Source organism: Mustela putorius, unplaced genomic scaffold (genome assembly GCF_011764305.1).
Source record: "Mustela putorius furo isolate JIRA1106 unplaced genomic scaffold, ASM1176430v1.1 tig00003850_pilon_pilon_pilon, whole genome shotgun sequence".
Lineage (NCBI taxonomy): Eukaryota > Metazoa > Chordata > Mammalia > Carnivora > Mustelidae > Mustela > Mustela putorius.
The window spans coordinates 1,718,086-1,739,282 of record NW_025422002.1 but is presented as its reverse complement, the minus strand read 5'-3'; the positions used below and the strand labels follow the sequence as shown (position 1 = coordinate 1,739,282).

The window sequence follows — 21,197 nt, the reverse complement described above, 5'->3', positions numbered from 1 at the left end:
AAAAAAAGTAGAATTTTGGGGGTGCCTGTGTGGCTCAGTGGGTTAAAGCCTCTACCTTCGGCTTAGGTCATGATCCCAGGTTCCCAGGATCAAGCCCCACATCAGGCTTTCTGCTCAGCAGGGAGTCTGCTTCCTCCTCTCTCTCTGCTTGCCTCTCTGCCTGCTTGTGATCTCTGTCTGTCAAATAAATAAAATAAAATCTTAAAAGTAGAATTTTTGCTTACTATGAATTCAGCTGAGTTGGGATTATTGGTACCACAGACAGTTCTGGTCCCTGCTTGGATTCCTGTTGATGGTTTAGAGTAAACATCTGATAAACATTCATCTTTGTATGGTGGTATATTAGTGATGTAATAGGTTCCCTCAACTTATCCCATACCTGTTCCTAATAATCTTCTAGAACAAGCACAGCAAACCATAGCACAGGGGTCAAACCTTTAAAGTTTATTTTTATAAATAAAATTTTTATTTTATTTATAAATTGTATATAAAACAAAAATAAATTTTTATTTAATATATTTATATTTATATTATATATATAATATATATTTATATTATTATAATATATATTTATATATGATATATACATATGTTTATATATCATATATAAATATATACATATATTATATATATTTTACAAATAAAATAAATAAAATAAACTTTATAAATAAAGTTTAAATGGAAGGCATCCATGACCACTCATTTGGATACTATCAATGGCTGCTTTTGCTCTACAAAGGCAGAATAGAGTAGTTGTGACAGAGACTATAGAGCTTGCAAAGACCAAAACATTTACTACCTATCCCTTTACAGAACAAGTTTGCTAACACTACTTCTAAAATACTAATTCCCTCCCTAATGACAGAGAGATGTTCTTCCAACAAAAACTTCCAGACAGAAAACATCATTTAGTCAAGTTTTCTTATTACTTTGGTATTTGTCCCTACTATGGACATATACACTCTAATATAATAAGTACTTTTATATTGGTTTTAAATCAGCCAATTAATTCCTTTTCAACTGGCCAATTGATTTTAAAGATTAAAAAAAATCAAGAAAAAAACATTTGCCTGGGACCATGTAGTAAAATAAATGGCTGAATGAAAATGTTTTACCAGTACCTCTCGTGTGCAGAAACAACCTTAGAATGTGCTCTACCAGGTATTAGCATTTATACTAAATTCTTTTTAATGACTCATAAAGTCAAATGGAGAGCAAAGCAAATCAGAATTATTAGGCTGGTATTCATGTCCCAACAAGATATTTTTTTTATTTTTTTAAAGATTTCATTTATTTATTTGACAGAGACACAGCACAATTAGGCAGAGCAGCAGACAGAGGGAGAGGGAGAAGCAGACTACCCACCGAGCAGGGTGCCCAACACAGGACTCAGTCCAGGACCCTGGGATCATGACCTGAACCAAAGGCAGCCACTTAATTGACTGAGCCACTGGGGCACCCCCCAATGAGGTATTTTTAACCACATTTCTCAATTCTCCCCAACTCAATGCATACTCCCACTATCTTAGACTCTTCCTTAAACATTAAAGCTATCTGTCATTTTCATATTTTTCACTAAGATCATTTCTCTGCTTGAAATTCCCTTCCACCTAGCACCATTTTTTATCTCTGAAACACTATTTATAAAATTCCCACTCAAATGTCATTCACTCCATGATATTTTTCTGTCACTTCATCCAATATTATTTTTAACCTACTTCCTTCCATTTTGTGTTGTAACAACATGTCTCTCTTTGATGAATACACTGTAAATCCTTGGGGGCAAAAAATCATATGTTTTAGGTGTCAATGGAATTCAAAGACTATAAGAGTAATTCCAGAGCCCATGCTTATAATCCTCCCAATAACCCTGAAGACTAGGAAAGAAATAAGAACTGCTGAAAAGTTTCCAGATTAGAAGAATTAAGAGATGTAAGAAACATCTAAGAAATAAAAACTCTAATGTAGAGACCAGTATTGGGAGGGAACCTCTATACAGCTTCCAAATTATTAGAAGTCTTCCTAAAATTTCCTAGAACTATCCAGACATCATTGTAGAGAAGCTAAAAAGACATCTGTTTAGTTTTAAACAAATGACACATCAATAAATATGACTGTTAAGCTCCATTCAGTCTCAGATTTCAACAACTTTAGGTAAAATGCTGATAATTTTCTCTACAAACTTGGATTTAGTATTAGGCAAGTAATTTGAAAAATACAGCTGAAATAAAATAGTGCTATAAGGACTTATTCCTAAAAATGAATATTCAGAGTTCTCTCATTATGTCTTTTCACTTCTAGGCCAGTATTTTTGACTTTAAAAATTTTTAAGTTTAAAAATGAGGAAACACAGGTATATGCATATATGTGTTTGTGCATACACATATACATATACAGACATATATACATATATATACACACATACATATATATATTATGGGATACACACATAAATACACAAATATATGATCTATACATACATACACATGGGATATTATCAATGTATACTCTCTTACAATACCTCCCTATTGCTTTATTTCTATCAGCATATAAGCATGCTACATCTCTAATGTAAAAGCAAATAAAAAATCTTCTTTCACTCCACACATTGTTGCATAATGTGAGTATATATGTATATCCCATAATAAGTATTCATTAAAAGTAATTATCTAAATTTTTTAAGTGAAATGAGAAAATCAGTATGAGACATAATGCCACCATACCAATAATGATGGTTAACATTTTGAAAGAAATATGCACAGAGCTCCCTGTTTCAGTAGCACTGTCTCCTCCCAAAGTTTCCACACAAACTGAGGCAGATGAGAGGAAGGAGAGCATCATGGTCTCCCGGTAACAGCACTCTCCTTTTCCTACAATACACACTTGCCATTCCACCACAATCTGGTTCACAGATAGAACTCAAATCCTGTCTCACATGTCTATTTACTTTCTCACATGTCTATTTATCTTAGTGACTCTAGGAAGCCGTTACCAGTAGGGCTCTTTTCTCTGTAAGGCACTAGAGATGTCAGCCTGACTCCATCTCCTATTTACCTTGAATCCTAGAGCTGTTCTGCTTTAGTCCAGCCTTGTGGACATCATGGCTCCAGTAAATTAATTCAGATATTCAGCCTGTTCTCTGAGCATCCCCTTAACTATTTAGCTTTAATTGGTCCTGGATCTTCCTGACCAAGACTTCCTCAGTGACCCTCTTCAAATTGTGAAAGTTTTCTTTTCCATGCCCCTTATTACTCTAGGCTTGATGGTAGGATATATCCCCTTGGCTCTTTGAAGCCTCTTTCAGACCATGATTTCTCTCTACTCCCTGAAATGCCCAGATCTGTAGTTAATGTCATTAAGATTCTACCATCTGCCTCCTATCTATGTTCTAGGCAGTGACAACCCCTTGGGTTCCCTCTTTCACATTCCTGAAGATTTTAGCACATGGACCACTATTACTCTTTCCAACCCAACTTCAGTTATAAGCCTTGGTAATTTTAATAATAATCTGAACAATTTTCCAGAATGCTGGCTTCTCAAGTCCTTGGCCCTCTGCCCTTTGATGATCTTGTCACCCACACTATCTCAAGCCACCCACTCTCATGTTCATATCTAGAGGTTTTTATTTCTAATAACTATGCCTCATCTATAATCTTTATTTCAATTATTTCATTTTCCAGCCTTTGACTCTTAATCTGACCAGCTGCAATGGTCTTTCAATCCCACAGGATTTATTATGTATCATTCCTAATGATTTTTATTGTTACAAAGTGAAACAACATCTCTCATTTGCATCAATCCTCAACTCCTTTATTGACTCCTCTTTCTCCTTTCTGTCCAACTCCTTTCTTCACCCTCAGCTAACAGTCTTGCTTCCTACCTTTTTGAGAAAACAGAATCATGTAGAAGACTACTCCACTTGTACCAATAACTGGAACTATCAATTTTCCTCTGTCTGTAACTTGCATATCCTATATTCAATTCTACTATCGTTATGGATCATCTGTCTGTATTCCCAATAAAGACCTACTTTGTTTCTGCAAAGGAATTCATTTCCTTTTGTGTTATCCCAATCATTGTTTCTTCTATCCTAAGTATACTTAATTTTTCCTCTCTACTACATTATCACCATCAGTATATAAGCATGCTATGTCATCGTTCATGTAAAAGCAAAAACAAAACCCTTCCTGACCCCACATACCCTGCTATCCATTGTCCCTACTCTTTGCTGCTTTATAGAAAATCTTCTACTCTTTACACGTCTTTTTCTTCCATGGCCTTAAAATACTGCAATTAATCTTACATTTTTACCACAGTGCCAAATGATCATACAAATACCACCAATAAGCTCCAGATTGTCAAATGAAGTTATCAACTTTTAGCCATTCTATTTTACTATAATCTGTATTTCAGAGTTTAACATGAAATCCCATTGAAATACCCACTATTGTGGGATTTGGGTGCCATTCACTCAGTTCTCTTCCAATCTCACAATTGTTCCTTTTCTTTATGACTTGCTGGCTCTGCCCATCTCAGCAAGAGATGTATAGGAATATTCCCTTTGTATACAGGAATAGGAATACTCCATTATAGGACTACTCCAGGAATAGTATAGGAATACTCCAGGATACAGTCCTTGGATACTTCTTTTTCCATCTGTATGCTCTCTAGATGATCATGCACAGTCCTTAGTTTAAGAAGATTTCAATGTCATGTACGCACTGATGACTTGAGAATATCTATTTGTAGTCACATTTGTATATCCAACTGCCTGACATATCCCTTTGATGCAAAATAAGAAAGTTTTAACATACCCCAAATTAAATTTCTGATTTTCTCATAATCTTATTCTTTCTTCAGTCTTTTCCATGCACACTTTCACTCAGTCAGGTTAGAGACTTAGACTCGGCTGTCCACTCCTTCCTTCCTTAGTTTCCATCTTAAATATTCTATCTTTAAATCATTCCAGATCTTTTACCATTATCATCCTGTTTCAAGTCATCAACATTCCTTATTTCATTTTATGAAAAAGCTATCTAATCAATCTTTCTGCCCCCAATCTTGCTGTTTTAGTTCACTGTGCAAAGGGGAAAGTGATGCTTTTAATTGGTTATTTAGGTCATGTCACTTCTTTGATCACTTTATCAAATGGGCTTTCAATCTCAGTCATAATTAAAGTCTTAATTCTCATAGTGGCCTACAAGCCATCTACATTTTGGCCCACATTATCTTACCTTCTATCATCTTCCCTCTAGCTAACTCTTTTGCAGCCTTAACAACATTTATTTCTTGTGTATATCCAATATTCTCCTACTGGGACATCTTGTACATACTCTGTTGTTTTCCTGTAACAGATCTTGATTGTATGCATACACACCATAATTTATTAAAACTATTCCCTATTTATGAGCAATGTATCTTTTTGTTTTGTTTTGTTTTACAAATGATTTTACAGTGACTATCTTCAAACATCTATCTTTGTATACTTTCTGAATGTTTCCCCAGGATATATTTTCTAGTTTTAATTTTCAAAAATGGTTTTAAATTAATCTTTAAAATATTTGTGGATGCATACTCTACCTATTCCACTAAGCCCTTGTTGGTTTTTATCATCTTTTAAAACATTCTTTGGAAATTTGGTGGGCAGGAAAAACACTTGATTTTTCAAATTTCCTTGAGGAGAATGTGAATTAACATCTTTCTCAGAGGTTTATCAGTGCTGTGTGTTCCACAAATGAATTGACCATCTTTTTCCTGGGTTTCATATCATGGCATTTACACTTTTAAAAAATTGATTTTTAATAATAGCAATTAGGTTTATACAAAATCTTGAAGAATCTTCTTATGAGTAAGCTATGAGGGTTGGTATACGAACTTTATGATGTCTACTCTGGTCATGTGGAAATATCCCCCCATCCCCACTGCCCTTTACTGGTTCTAGATAACTAAAGGCTAAAACAACAAAAGTTTATTTTCCCTTGTTCAATATGTCTTTTGTGGATCTCTAGCAAAACTTTGTTCATCACAGTGCCGTAGAGAGTCATGCCAAGGAGCCAGTCATTATCATATACGTTGCTACTTGTAATGTCCAAGAAGTATGGAGGTTTAACTCAGCAATTAAATGTTCAATTAAATGTTCCACCACTTCTGCTTACAAAGTATCATATATAAATAGCCAACTTTCCAACACAATCACAAAAAACTCCATAAATATAATTTTACCAGGTTCTTAAGAAGGAAGGCTGGAAATGTTTGCTGAATAGGACTAATAGCAGCAGAATAAAGCAGTGCTGCTTAACCAATCTGGACATGCAGCATGAGTGAGAAATTAAACTTTTGTTGTGACACACCATTGTGACCTTAGCATATTCATTTATTACTGCACCATGGCCTGGCATATCTTGATTAATACAAATGGAGAAGGCACAAATAAGTGCAAAACCAGTAATCTTGAGATTGGCATATCCAATCAGAACTCATGAATAAAAAACTATCTCCCACCCCCCCAAAAAAAAAGTTGGAGGGGCACCTGAGCGGCTCAGTCAGTTAAGTGTCTAGACCCTTGATTTCAATTCAGGTTATGACTCAGGGTTGTGAGATCGGACCCCATGGTGGGTTCCATGCCAGCTGTGGAGCCTGCTCAGGATTCTCTCTCTCCCTTTCCCTCTGTGCCACCTCCCACTTCTTCTCTCTATTAAAAAAAAAAAAAAAAAAGGCTGACTGATTTTACTGGGAGAAAGCTTGTAAAAGAGAGGTAAGATATAAACCACAAACCTTAGGGGGAAATTTTTTGAAAATCTTGTTTTACCCATAGTACATAAAAGATTATTTACAAAATTCATTTTTCTACCAAGTATGGAGGATAAAATATAGAGAGGAAGTTCATATTCTCTCTAGAAATCATCATGGGAATAAAGAAATCTAATTTCTGGCTCAAGTTCTGCTGTTAACTAGCTGTGGAATTGGAGGAGAATTATGTACCTTCTTAGGATCATAATTTCTTAATATAAAACAAGACATCTTATATACAAAAATGGTCCTGAAATTTTATTGTTCCTGAGAATTACTTAGAAAGTTTATGAAAAATTCAGAGACTTGGATTGCACTCACCAAATGTTCTTATTTGGTAATTCTAGGTAGTGTCAAGGAATCTGCTTTTAAATGAAATCATTACCCTCGAAAATATTTTTTTCTCTCTTTTCCATTTCAGCATTACTCAAAACTGCTACCATATGGAAACAAACTAAGCATCCATCAACAGATGAATGACTAAAGAAAGCGTACACACACACACACACACACACACGAATATTATTCAGTTATAAAAAAAAAAAAAGAAGGAAATACTGCCATTTGCAAAAAATTTGGATGAAAGTTGAGGACATTATGCTAAGTAAAATAAGTCAGAGAAAGATGAATACTCTGTATTCCACTTGTATGTTAAATCTAAAAGACAAAAAAAAAAAAATCAAACTCAGAGAAACAGAGTAGACTGTTAGAAACCAGGGGCAGAAAGGAAGGAATGGGTGAAAGCAAAGGGTACAAACTTCCAGTTACAAGATGAATAAGCTCGGGTATCTAAGGTACAGTACAGTGACCATACCAACACTGTATGGTATAACTGAAAGTTGTTAAGAGAGATCTTAAAAGTTCTCATCATAACAACATCAACAAAATGAAATCATTTTGTTGAGGTGACAGATGTGGTAACTCAAGCTATCATTCTGTAAATTATACGTATTTCATATCATCATGTTGTATATCTTAACCTTATACAATGTCATATGTTGATTATATCTCAATAAACCTAGAAAAAGAAAGGCAAAAATTCTAAATTGGCAGTTCAGATAGTTAAAAAATCTGCCCTTTGAAGACATTCTCCAATTTATTATGCAGGTAACCTACGGATAACACTTTGAGGACTTCTGATAGAGAATGTATAAGAAGTGTCTGTCATTAAACATAAATAGTATTTGGGGAGGAGTCAAGACAGTGAAGGAGCAGGCTGAGACTACTTCAGGTAGCAGAACATCATCTAGATAGCTTATCTAAAGATTGCAAACACCTACAAATCCAACAGGAGATCAAAGAAAAGAAGAACAATTCTAGAAACAGAAAATCAACCACTTTCTGAAAGGTAGGACTGACAAAGAAGTGAATCCAAAGCGACGAGAAGATAGACTGCAGGGAGAGGGGCCGGCTCAAGGCAAGTGGCAGAGCAACGGAGCATAAAATCAGGACTTTTAAAAGTCTGTTCCACTGAAGGACATTGCTCCAGAGGCTAAACCGGGGTGAAGCCCATGCAGGGTCAGTGTGGCCTTAGGCGCCACAGGGTCACAGAAAGATCGGGGGTGTCTGAGTGTCGCAAAACTTGCAGATATTAGAATGGGGAAGCCGGCTACAGAGACAGAGCCGAGGAGTGAGCTCCCAGCTCGGGGTTACCTTGAACCAGTCTCAGGCTCAGTGAGCTTAGAGCGCAGCCAGAGGCCAGGGAGATGGGAGTAAATGGGCACTATTCTCTGAGGGCGAACTGAGGAGTGGGGCCCCGAGCTTTCGGCTCCTCCGGGACAGAGACCAGGAGGCCGCCATTTCCATTCCCATCCTCCGGAACTCTACGGAAAGTGTTCAGGGATCAAAAGCTCCCCAAAGCGAACACAAGCAGATTAATCAGCCTGGCCCCTGGTAAGGGCGCTGCAATTCCACCTGGGGCAAAGATACTTGAGAATCACTATAACAGGCTGCTTCCCCAGAAGATCAACAAGAAATCCAGAGAGGACCAAGTTAACCTACGAAGGAGTGCAGTTTCAATACCAAGGAGAGCAGCAGAATTCCAGAGGAGGAGAAAGCAAAGCATGGAACTCATAGCTTTCTCCCCATGATTCTTTAGTCTTCCAGTTAATTTTTTTTTCAATTTTTTTTTCTCTTTCTTCTGCTAAAATTTTTTTAACTTTTACCCTTTTCTTTTTTTAACGTTTTTTAACTAGTTTATCTAATATATATATATATATATATATATATATATTTTCTTTTATATATTTTTTTAATTTGTTTTCTTTTTTTAATTGTTTCCTTTTTTTTTTCTGAACCTCTTTTTATCCTCTTTCTCCCCCCCTCACGATTTGGGATTTCATTAGATTTGGTTAAAGTATATTTTCATGGGATTTTTGCCACCATTTTAGTATTTCACTTGCTCTTTCATATACTCTTATCTGGACATAATGACAAGACAGATAAATTCACCACAAAAAAAAGAACAAGAGGCAATACCAAAGGTTAGGGACCTAATCAATACAGACATTGGTAATATGTCAGATCTAGAGATCAGAATGATGATTCTCAAGGTTCTAGCCAGGCTCAAAAAAGGCATGGAAGATATTAGAGAAACCCTCTCAAGAGATATAAAAGCCCTTTCTGCAGAAAAGAAAAAACTAAAATCTAACCAAGTTGAAATCAAAGAAGCTATGAATGAGATGCAATCAAATATGGAGGCTCTCATGGCTAGGATAAATGAGGCTGAAGAAAGAATTAGTTATATAGAAGACCAAATGACAGAGAATAAAGAGCTGGGCAAAAGAGGAACAAACAGCTACTGGACCACGAGGGGAGAATTCGAGAGATAAGTGACACCATAAGATGACACAACATTAGAATAATTGGGAATCCAGAAGAAGAAGAAAGAGAGAGGGGAGCAGAAGGTATACTGGAGAGAATTATTGGAGAGAATTTCCCTAATATGGCAAAGGGAACAAACATCAATATCCAGGACCTGCAGAGAACCCCCCTCAAATTCAATAAGAATAGGTTCACACCCCATCACCTAACAGTAAAATTTAAAAGTCTTAGTGACAAAGAGAAAATCCTGAAAGCAGCCCGGGAAAAGAAGTCTGTAACATACAAGGGTAAAAATATTAGATTGGCAGCAGACTTATCCACAGAGACCTGGCAGGCCAGAAAGAGCTGGCATGATATATTCAGAGCACTAAACGAGAAAAATATGCAGCCAAGAATACTATATCCAGCTAGGCTACCATTGAAAATAGAAGGAGAGATTAAAAGCTTCTAGGACAAACAAAAACAGAACGAATTTGCAAACAACAAACCAGCTCTACAGGAAATATTGAAAGGGGTCCTCTAAGCAAAGAGAGAGTCTAAAGTAGTAGATCAGAAAGGAACAGAGATAATATACAGTAACAGTCACCTTACAGGCAAAAGAGGAACAAACAAAATTCATATCTCTCAATAGTTACCCTGATGTGAATGGGCTAAATGCCCCTGTCAAAAGACACAGGGTATCAGAATGGATAAAAAAACAAAACCCATCTATATGTTGCCTACAAGAAACTCATTTTAAACCCGAAGACATCTCTAGATTTAAAGTGAGGGGGTGGAAAACAATTTAACATGCTAATAGATGAGAAGTAAGCAGGAGTGGCGATCCTTATATCAGATCAATTAGATTTTAAGCCAAAGACTATAATAAGAGATGTAGAAGGACACTATATCTTACTCAAAGGATCTGTCCAAAAAGAAGATCTAACAATTTTAAATATATATGCCCCTAATGTGGGAGTAGCCAACTATATAAACCAATTAATAACAAAATCAAAGAAACACATCAACAATAATACAATAATAGTAGGGGACTTTAACACTCCCCTTACTGAAATGGACAGATCATCCAAGCAAAAGATCAGCAAGGAAATAAAGGCCTTAAATGACACACTGGACCAGATGGACATCACAGATATATTAAAAACATTCATCCCAAAGCAACAGAATACACATTCTTCTCTAGTGCTAATGGAACATTCTCCAGAATAGATCACATCCTCAGTCCTAAATCAGGTCTCAACCAGTGTCAGAAGATTGGGATCATTCCCTGCATATTTTCAGACCACAATGCTCTGAAGCTAGAACTCAACCACAAAAGGAAGTTTGGAAAGAACCCAAATACATGGAGACTAAACAGTATCCTTCTAAAGAATGAATGGGTCAACCAGGAAATTAAAGAAGAATTGAATAAATTCATGGAAAGAAATGATAATGAAAACACAACGGCTCAAAATCTGTGGGACACAACAAAGGCAGTCCTGAGAGGAAAATATATAGCAGTACAAGCCTTTCTCAAGAAACAAAAAAGGTCTCAGGTACACAACCTAACCCTACACCTAAAGGAGTTGGAGAAAGAACAAGATAGAAAGCCTAAACCCATAGGGAAGAGAAATCATAAGAAATAGAAACCAAAAAAACAACAGAACAAATCAACGAAACTAGGAGCTGGTTCTTTGAAAGAATTAATAAGATTGATAAACCCCTGGCCAGACTTATCAAAAAGAAAAGAGAAAGGACCCAAATAAATAAAATCATGAATGAAAGAGGGGAGATCACAACTAACACCAAAGAAATACAAACAATTATAAGAACATACTATGAGCAACTCTACGTCAAAAAATTTGACCATCTGGAAGAAATGGATGCATTCCTAGACATATATAAACTACCACAACTGAACCAGGAAGAAGTAGAAAACCTGAACAGACCCATAACCAGTAAGGATGTTGAAACAGTCATCAAAAATCTCCAAACAGGGATGCCTGGGTGGCTCAGATGGTTAGGCGGCTGCCTTAGGCTTAGGTCATGATCCAAGGTCCTGGGATTGAGTCCCGCATCAGGCTCCTTGCTCGGCAGGGAGGCTGCTTCTCTCACTGCCTCTGCCTGCCTCTCTGCCTGCTTGTGTGTACTCTCTATCGCTGGCAAATAAATAAAATCATTAAAAAAAAAAAAAAACTCCAAACAAACAAAATCCCAGGGCCAGACGGCTTCCCAGGGGAATTCTACCAAACATTTAAAGAAGAAATAATTCCTATTTTCCTGAAACAGTTCCAAAAAATAGAAATGGAAGGAAAACTTCCAAACTCATTTTATGAGGCCAGCATCACCTTGATCCCAAAACCAGACAAGGATCCCATCAAAAAGAGAACTACAGACCAATATCTTTGATGAAAACAGATGTAAAAATTCTCACCAAAATACTAGCCAATAGGATTCAACAGTACATTAAAAGGATCATTCACCACGACCAAGTGGGATTTATGCCAGGGCTGCAAGGTTGGTTCAACATCCACAAATCAATCAATGTGATACAACATATAAATAAAAGAAAGAATAAGAGCCATATGATACTCTCAATAGATGCTGAAAAAGCATTTGACAAAGTACAGCATCCCTTCCTGATCAAAACTCTTCAAAGTGTAGGGATAGTGAGGGCATATACCTCAATATCATCAAAGCCATCTATGAAAAACCCACCGCAAATATCATTCTCAATGGAGAAAAACTGAAAGCTTTTCCGCTAAGGTCAGGAACATGGCAGGGATGTCCATTATCACCACTCCTATTCAACATAGTACTAGAAGTCCTAGCCTCAGCAATCAGACAACAAAAGGCAATTAAAGGCATCCAAAATGGCAAAGAAGTCAAACAATCACTCTTTGCCAATGATATGATACTATATGTGGAAAACCCAAAAGACTCCACTCCAAAACTGCTAGAACTTGTATAGGAATTCAGTAAAGTGTCAGGATATAAAATCAATGCACAGAAATCAGTTGCATTTCTCTATACCAACAACAAGACAGGAGAAAGAGAAAGTAAGGAGTCAATCCCATTTACAATTGCACCCAAAACTATAAGATATCTAAGAATAAACCTAACCAAAGAGGCTAAGAATCTATACTCAGAAAGCTATAAAGTACTCAAGAAAGAAACTGAGGAAGACACAAAGAAATGGAAAAATGTTCAATGCTCCTGGATTGGAAGAATAAATATTGTGAAAATGTCTATGCTACCTAAAGCAATCTACACATTTAATGCAATTCCTATCAAAGTACCATCCATGTTTTTCAAAGAAATGGAACAAATAATTCTAAAATTTATATGGAACCAGAAAAGACCTCGAATAGCTAAAGGGATATTGAAAAAGAAAGCCAACGTTGGTGGCATCACAATCCCGGACTTCAAGCTCTATTACAAAGCTGTCATCATCAAGACAGCATGGTACTGGCACAAAAACAGACCCATAGATCAATGGAACAGAATAGAGAGCCCAGAAATAGACTCTCAACTCTATGGTCAACTAATCTTCAATAAAGCAGGAAAGAATGTCCAATGGAAAAAAGACAGCTTCTTCAATAAATGGTGCTGGGAAAATTGGACAGCCACATGCAGAAAAATGAAATTGGACCATTTCCTTACACCACACATGAAAATAGACTCAAAATGGATGAAGGACCTCAATGTGCAAAAGGAATCCATCAAAATCCTTGAGGAGAACACAGGCAGCAACCTCTTCGACCTCAGCCACAGCAACATCTTCCTAGGAACAACGCCAAAGGCAAGGGAAGCAAGGGAAAAAATGAACTATTGGGATTTCATCAAGATCAAAAGCTTTTGCACAGCAAAGGAAACAGTTCACAAAATCAAAAGACAACTGACAGAATGGAAGAAGATATTTGCAAACGACATATCAGATAAAGGACTAGTGTCCAGAATCTATAAAGAACTTAGCAAACTCAACACCCAAAGAACAAATAATCCAATCAAGAAATGGGCAGAGGACATGAACAGACATTTCTGCAAAGAAGACATCCAGATGGCCAACAGACACAAGAAAAAGTGCTCCATATCACTCGGCATTAGGGAAATACAAATCAAAACCACAATGAGATATCACCTCACACCAGTCAAGTCAGGAAATGACAGATGCTGGCGAGGATGTGGAGAAAGGGGAACACTCCGACACTGTTGTTGGGAATGCAAGCTTGTACAATCACTCTGGAAAACAGTTCCTCAAAATGTTGAAAATAGAACTACCTTATGACCCAGCAATTGCACTATTGGGCATTTACCCTAAAGATACAAACGTAGTGATCCAAAGGGGCACGTGTACTCGAATGTTTATTGCAGCAATGTCCACAATAGCCAGACTATGGAAAGAACCTAGATGTCCATCAACAGATGAATGGATCAAGAAGAAGTGGTATATATACACAATGGAATACTATGCAGCCATCAAAAGAAATGAAATCTTGCCATTTGTGACAACATGGATGGAACTAGAGCGTATCATGCTTAGCGAAATAAGTCAAGCAGAGAAAGACAACTATCATATGATCTCCCTGATATGAGGAAGTGGTGATGCAACATGGGGGCTTAAGTGGGTACGAGAAGAATAAATGAAAGAAGATGGGATTGGGAGGGAGACAAAACATAAGTGACTCTTAATCTCACAAAACAAACTGAGGGTTGCTGGGGGGAGGGGGTTTGGGAGAAGGGGGTGGGATTATGGACATTGGGGAGGGTATGTGCTTTGGTGAGTGCTGTGAAGTGTGTTAACCTGGTGATTCACAGACCTGTACCCCTGGGGATAAAAATATATGTTTATTAAAAATAAAAAATATAAAAAAAAAGAAAGTCTAAAAGTTCTGAGTAAAAAAAGTTCAACTCACCAGTTAACAAAGAAATATCCCTTAAATTCCATAAATCTCTTTGTTCATAAAACAAAATTCTAGTCTACAATTTGATAAACCAAATGGATTTTCTCACCAGAAAGGTTATACCCTATGAAGACAAATAGTTCTGGGTCCTATCTCCAAATTTATATCAACTGTCATTCTATATTTTTTGAGATATCTCCAGTGGATCTGATTTGTTTCACTTCCTCAAATGATTTCTAAACAAACTGATAATATAGAACTTCTCAACATACAAGTCACTTCACAAAGTCATGGAGTGACTACAATATAGGGCAGGAAAACAGTAAACAGATTTTCTTATGCTTAGTAAGTTCACAAAACAATGAAAGCCCATCTCCCAGGAATAGTGCTTCTAATATGCCACAATGGGGAGAATGTTGGGTTTGGATTACTTTTTACAGTTCTTTAAATTCTGAGTTCTCATCAAGAACAGGAAAACCAATCACAGCCAAGGATTAGTGCTATCCATTAATGTCACATTATATAATGATAAATATATATAATCAAATGAACTTGGTGATTGGGCCACTACTGCTGGACTTTATAACTTTCTTCTTGATTTAATTCTTTTGTCGATTCTGTGGCATGTCAGGATGGTTTTCATTTACAGAATTATGTCTAGGTATTTCTATTTGTAAGACAGAAAATGGAGATAAAAACAAACGGTTTAATCAAACAATACAATTTGGTCAGAAACTTTTTCTTTGTAGTTTTCTGCATGTTCTAAATGGCATGTCCCCTGGATACTTTAAAAGATTTCAGTAGAGATTATATTTGTTCCAGTACTTTTTGTGAGTAGTACCAGTGTTTTCACTGTAACAGAATTAATATGGGGCAAAATTGCTCCAGTTTTTGTTGTTTAACAATCAAAACCACTGATTAAATATACTTTTATATGTCACATGGATAATATTGATTTCTTCTCTCTAAACTATCTGCCCATGAAGCCAGACCTCTTATCCATTTGGCTCAGTATTGTACACTCCATTTATGATTAACAGCATAACAGAACTCAGTAAATAGTTATCAGTGAATGAATAAGTGAATGAAGACAACTTTAATATATGGATTGTAAACACCGGTCAGGAATAATGTACTATGCATTTCTTTTGTCACAGAATTCCTTCCAGTACATATAATTGGGAAACCATTCTTTTTTTTTTTTTTTAAGATTTTATTTATTTATTTGACAGAGAGCGATCACAAGTAAGCAGAGAGGCAGGCAGAGAGAGAGGAGGAAGCAGGCTCCCTGCTAAGCAGAGAGGGCTCGATTCCAGGACCCTGGGATCATGACCTAAGCCGAAGGCAGAGGCTTTAACCACTGAGCCACCCAGGTGCCCCTTGGGAAATCATTCTATTTATACTTATGCAAGCCCAAGAATTTTGCCCAAATTAAGAAATAAAAAATAAGCTTTGCGCAGTGGCAGTATCGTAGCCAATGAGGTTTATCCGAGGCGCGATTATTGCTAAGAAATAAAAAGGTGTCATCAAAAACAATCAACATGTTTTGCATCTGTACTACTTAAGTGATAATGTAAATGATATTTATTTAAGACATGACCAAAGATAACACAATAAAACCCTTCAAAAGAGGTATCCAGTATTTTGACTTCATATACACTTTTTTTTTTAAATCAGGGTAAATTTTATAGTCTTTATTTTACCTTTTATGAAATAATAAACAGTTTTCTGATACTGTCTCCTCATTTGTTTCATGACAGACATAAATAGATGTAGGCCAATATTTAATATACCTTACATGCATTATAACCTGTATTATCTAACTTTAACCTGATAGCATTACCAGGAAACCATTTTCTTCTGTTATGCAGTGGGGAAATTGAAGATAAGAGAAATTAAAGTAGCTGTTGATTGTCACACAACGAATATGAACCAGAGCCATCTTGCGAAGTCAGGTGTTTGGACACCAAACACATTTTCCACTACTTTGAGAAGCCTGCAGTTCCATAGCTGGCCAAGATACTGGGGGTCTTGTTTCCAGAGTAATCTGACCACTTCCCACAATCTCATATTTTGTCTTTTAGTAATTTAACTGTTAGAAATTCATGGCAAACAAATATGTTCAAGTTCTTTCTCCTTCCCTTGTCAAAAAGCAACAGAATATCTGAGATTTTTCCTAATTTTGAAAACTAATCTCACTTTTAACTATAAAACAGATTTGAAGCTACAAAAAAAAAAAACCACATAAGAAATCACAAAAGAAACATGTAGGAACAATGCAAATAAAAATGGAACAAAGGAAGGAAGCAAGGAAGAGAGCAAGAGTGAGAGAAAGCAAGACAGAAAGAAGAATGATTTCAGGACAGACAAAAGAGCATTCCCCAAAAGCCAGCTAGTCCTTTCTGTTTATATACTAGTCAATTATAGATATTATAGATAGCTATATATTGTATTTTTATTTAATAAAAATGAAAATGTGCATGCCCCAAGGCCACCAGTGTTTGTAAAGTGTGTTTGCTATAGTGCTTTTGCTATAGAAAAGAAATTGGTAATAAGTTGAATGTTTTTGAGTAAGAAATTCCTGAGCAAATTACAGCATATATTTCTCATTAAATATAAACTAATTATGATTTTCATAAGTTAGATTCATATGTATTGATCTGGAAAACTGACTATAATAAAGTGATAAGCTAAAAACTAAAAGCAAATTGCAGAGTGATGTATGTTCACATTTATGTGTACAAAAATTTAAAAGATAGAAAAATGCATTTGTGTTACTAGAACACAGTGAAAAAACTGGCAGCACATGTGCCAACCCGTTAACACCAGTCATTTTAAGAAATATAGGGGTCTGGGAAAAAAAAAAAAGAAAGAAAGAAAGAAATATAGGTTTGGAACAAAGAAGGATTTTATTTTATTCTCTCTATATACCTCTGTATTGTTTGAAGTTATATTACTTTAAAATTAAAAAGAAAGCCTTTATATTTTTAAGCTTCTACTGAAATCAAACCTACACTGTCAAGATATCATGATATACATCAATTATATAGTAAAATAAATGAAATAAGGCTCAAACTATCTTTTCAAAAAAGTTCTAGGGTAAGTTCCAAATAATAAGTTGATGACACACACACACACACAACTGTAATTGTTCCCCTCAGTCATTTGTTTCTAATAGTAAACCCATCTAAATACTTTCAGAATATGAAAAAATGACACTCAGTAGATAGAATTTAAGCCCAAAGTTCACTTACTGTAGCTAGCTATACTACACATCAGTACAGAAGTGTTGGGGATACACTGAAACAAAGAAGATTTCATATTCATGTACTATACAGCAGAGAAATATCTATGATGGAACAACACCATCTCACAGGCTTAGAAAAATATATGGACGTGTTTTTCAATGTTCTTTTGAAACCTTTATTAATTCAATTTTTTACTTTAAAATTAGATAGAGATCACCAAAAAAACTCAAAACACCATAGTAAGGGGGTCATAATCAAATCTAATATCACTCTTGAGAGGTCTTGTACTATATTAATTAAAAATACTATAACTTATAAGTCCCTGAGAAAATATCCATATTTGCACATATTTAACAACCGCCTCCTGAATATTTGCCTCATCTCATGTATAATGAAAGTCCTCCTTATACCATAGTGTTAATTATAAAAGAGAGAAAGAGAGAGCAAGAGAGACAATGACAAAAAGGCCAGCAAAAGATAGATAGTTGGAATGGAAAGCTGAGAGAGAAAGATGAAGGGAAGTGGTAGAAACAGAAGGGAGAGAAAGATTCAACTCTGAGACTCAAGCTTTGGAGCTACAGGAGATGCATAAGAATGTACACATATTAGATGAGCATAAATTGGATAATTATTTTAGTTTAAGTATTTTACAATATCTTCATCCTCTAAATTGTCAATTGCAACCTAAAAACAAAACAAAACAACAACAACAACAACAAATACTGAGAAACTGAAAAGGAAGTCAATAGCCAACAGACAGTTGTTGCTTAAAACAACAACAAACATAGCTATGGTATACCCATCCACTGAAAAGAGTGTTACAGAAATGCATGGGCAGACATGGAGACATATTCAATATATTAAAGACAAAAAGCACATTAAAATATAGACAGTATAATCTCATTTTGTTTAAATCTATGTTTTGAAGGATATGAATAAAGTATCAATAGTAGTTGTTTCGACATGGTGCAAATATAACGCTTTTGCTTATGGCTCATCTACATTTCTGGATAACTTGAACTACTTATTCAAACAAAGTTACAATGTTACTTTAAAAATAAGAAAATAAAATCTCCATTCAGATGGGATTTCTGGGTAGACTGATAAAAACCTACCTGGAGGTGCGTGTGTTTTGCACAGGGACAGATGGGAAATGGCAATGGGAATCTAGGAGCATTTACACTACCATGTGCCCCTTGGCTGAGTTTTAGAATGACTGACAAAGATTTTAAGAATACTGATGTCTGGGTCTCAACCTCCAGAGTTCTGACTGATTTCATCTTGAGCTGAGGTTTGAGCATGAACCTTTCTAAAAGCTCTCCCAGAAATGCTAATGTACAACCAAAGTTGAGTAACACTACCTTAATGTTTTTTCTTTCTTCTTTTTAAATATACTTTATCCCATCTCAGGGCCTCTTTCCTCATTAAAATAGATACACAAGGAGGAAAGACACCACAGTTATTCTAGGTCATGTCATCTTCTGCATCCCCAACTCACCTTCACCTTGTACATTCTCTTATTTCCTGGCTCACATCTCGCATTCCTTTAAAACACTTCATAGTATCACAAAAATTTTGAAACTCCTTCCCACAAGGTTAGTTTGCTAATTACTATTCTCAAATTACAATAATATCAATTGAGCTGCTCCTACTCTCCCACAAGAGTGAGCATATCAGCTTCTATAGCCCAACCCCACCCACCTCATTAACCAATACCCGGGAATGCATATTTCCCCTTCAATGGGAATGCATATTCAGAGTTCATGCATCAGCTTTATAACTCTAAAATGTACATACATATCAATTGGATATAAATGCCATGGTTTTAGGTAGAACTACATCTGAGAGGAATAAAAATATTAATTAACTCTTAATTATCTTTATATGACCCTCGAATCACCTTAGTAGAGTTTTTTTTTTTTTTTTAAGATATTTATTTATTTATTTATTTGAGAGAGACAGAGAGAGTAGGAGGGAGAGAGAGAATCTGAAGCAGACTCAGAGTCTGACAGAGGACTTGATCCCACGACCACAAGATCGTGACCTGAGCTGAAACCAAGAGTCAGATACTTAACTGACTGAGACATCCAGATGCTCCTGAGCAGACATTATTTAGCCACAACGTCAAATCTGATAAAATAATAATTGTGTAGCATGCCCAGTGATAGGGCTAAACCGAGATTGCCAACTCACTTTCTCTTGCAAAGTTTTGAACTCTGGTGTATGAAAAATCAGTACAATTTATCTATCATTCACCTCATAAACAACAAAAATACTTAGCACTGAGGTAGCACTTTTCAACAAAAGGACTCCAAGCTCCTTACACACACTTGTTTCAGTAAGCCTCAAGACAGCCTTAAGCACTAGATAGACAATTAGCACCACCCACATACTCCTGAGAAACTACAGCATGGAGAGGTGAATAAACTTGCTCAAGCACACATAGCACGTAAATGATTTTGTTGTTGTTTTGTTCTTCATTCAATGCACACTTTATTAAAATCTTTCTTTTTATTTTCCTTTACTTTTTACTTTTACTTTATTTTTTACTTTCTTTACTTCTTACTTTCTTCTTACTTCTTTTTACTTTCTTTTTACTTTACTTTACTTTTTACTTTAACAAGTGAAAGTTCAGCATGTCATCATCCAGCGTATGATTCAAGAGTCTAGGAAAATCACTTTTTATATTTTCCAGAAGGCCTTATTACTTAACAGATCTTAGACAGAATCTGCTAATTCCTTTTTCATTATTTATGTTTAATTTAAGATGAAGCATCATACTGGCTGCTATTAACTAATGCTGCATGTACTCTTCTGTTGCCCTACTCATATGCAAGTGATGTCTTCTCTGACCACAACACATTTTTAAATATAATTTGTAGGATTAATTGATTGCTTTACAGATTCCAAAATAATCACACTTACAGTAAGAACTTTCATTAAACTGTATCATAGTAGAAACTATTTCTCTTCTGTAGAGGTAAAGGCTAATAACTAGGCATAAATGGTATTCCACCTCCTCTGTGGGATAATATTAGTAATGAAGGAAAATGTTGATATTCATTTGTCCAAGCAGTCTTATACTAGGAAAGTATACCATTATAAGTTCAAAGATGCCAGCCCTCTAGCTTATATTTTTTCCATTTTATTGAATACATGCATTTGATTTAAGAGAACTACGTGATTTTAAGTTCATTTGGTAGAGAGCTCTGATTGTATTTCAAAAAGTCCCTAGGCCATTTAAGGTTAGAAATGTGTTATTTCATTTACACTCATATACCATTTATATAAAATGTCCTTATAGCATAATGTTCAGAGACAAAAATTGTGCTATAAGAAAAAAGGTGTATCTAGTCACATCCCGTAAATCAGATAAATGTAAAACTAATCTGAATATCAAATCTAATCTTTATTGTATATTTTATCTTATTGTAACTATGTATTTAAAAGCTCT

At 35.6% G+C, this 21,197-nt stretch overlaps 1 pseudogene; it reads left to right on the top strand.

The window, feature by feature from the left end:
* The first annotated feature begins 15,943 nt into the window (after positions 1-15,943).
* On the top strand, positions 15,944-16,103 carry LOC123387245 (annotated as a pseudogene).
* The last annotated feature ends 5,094 nt before the right edge of the window (positions 16,104-21,197 follow it).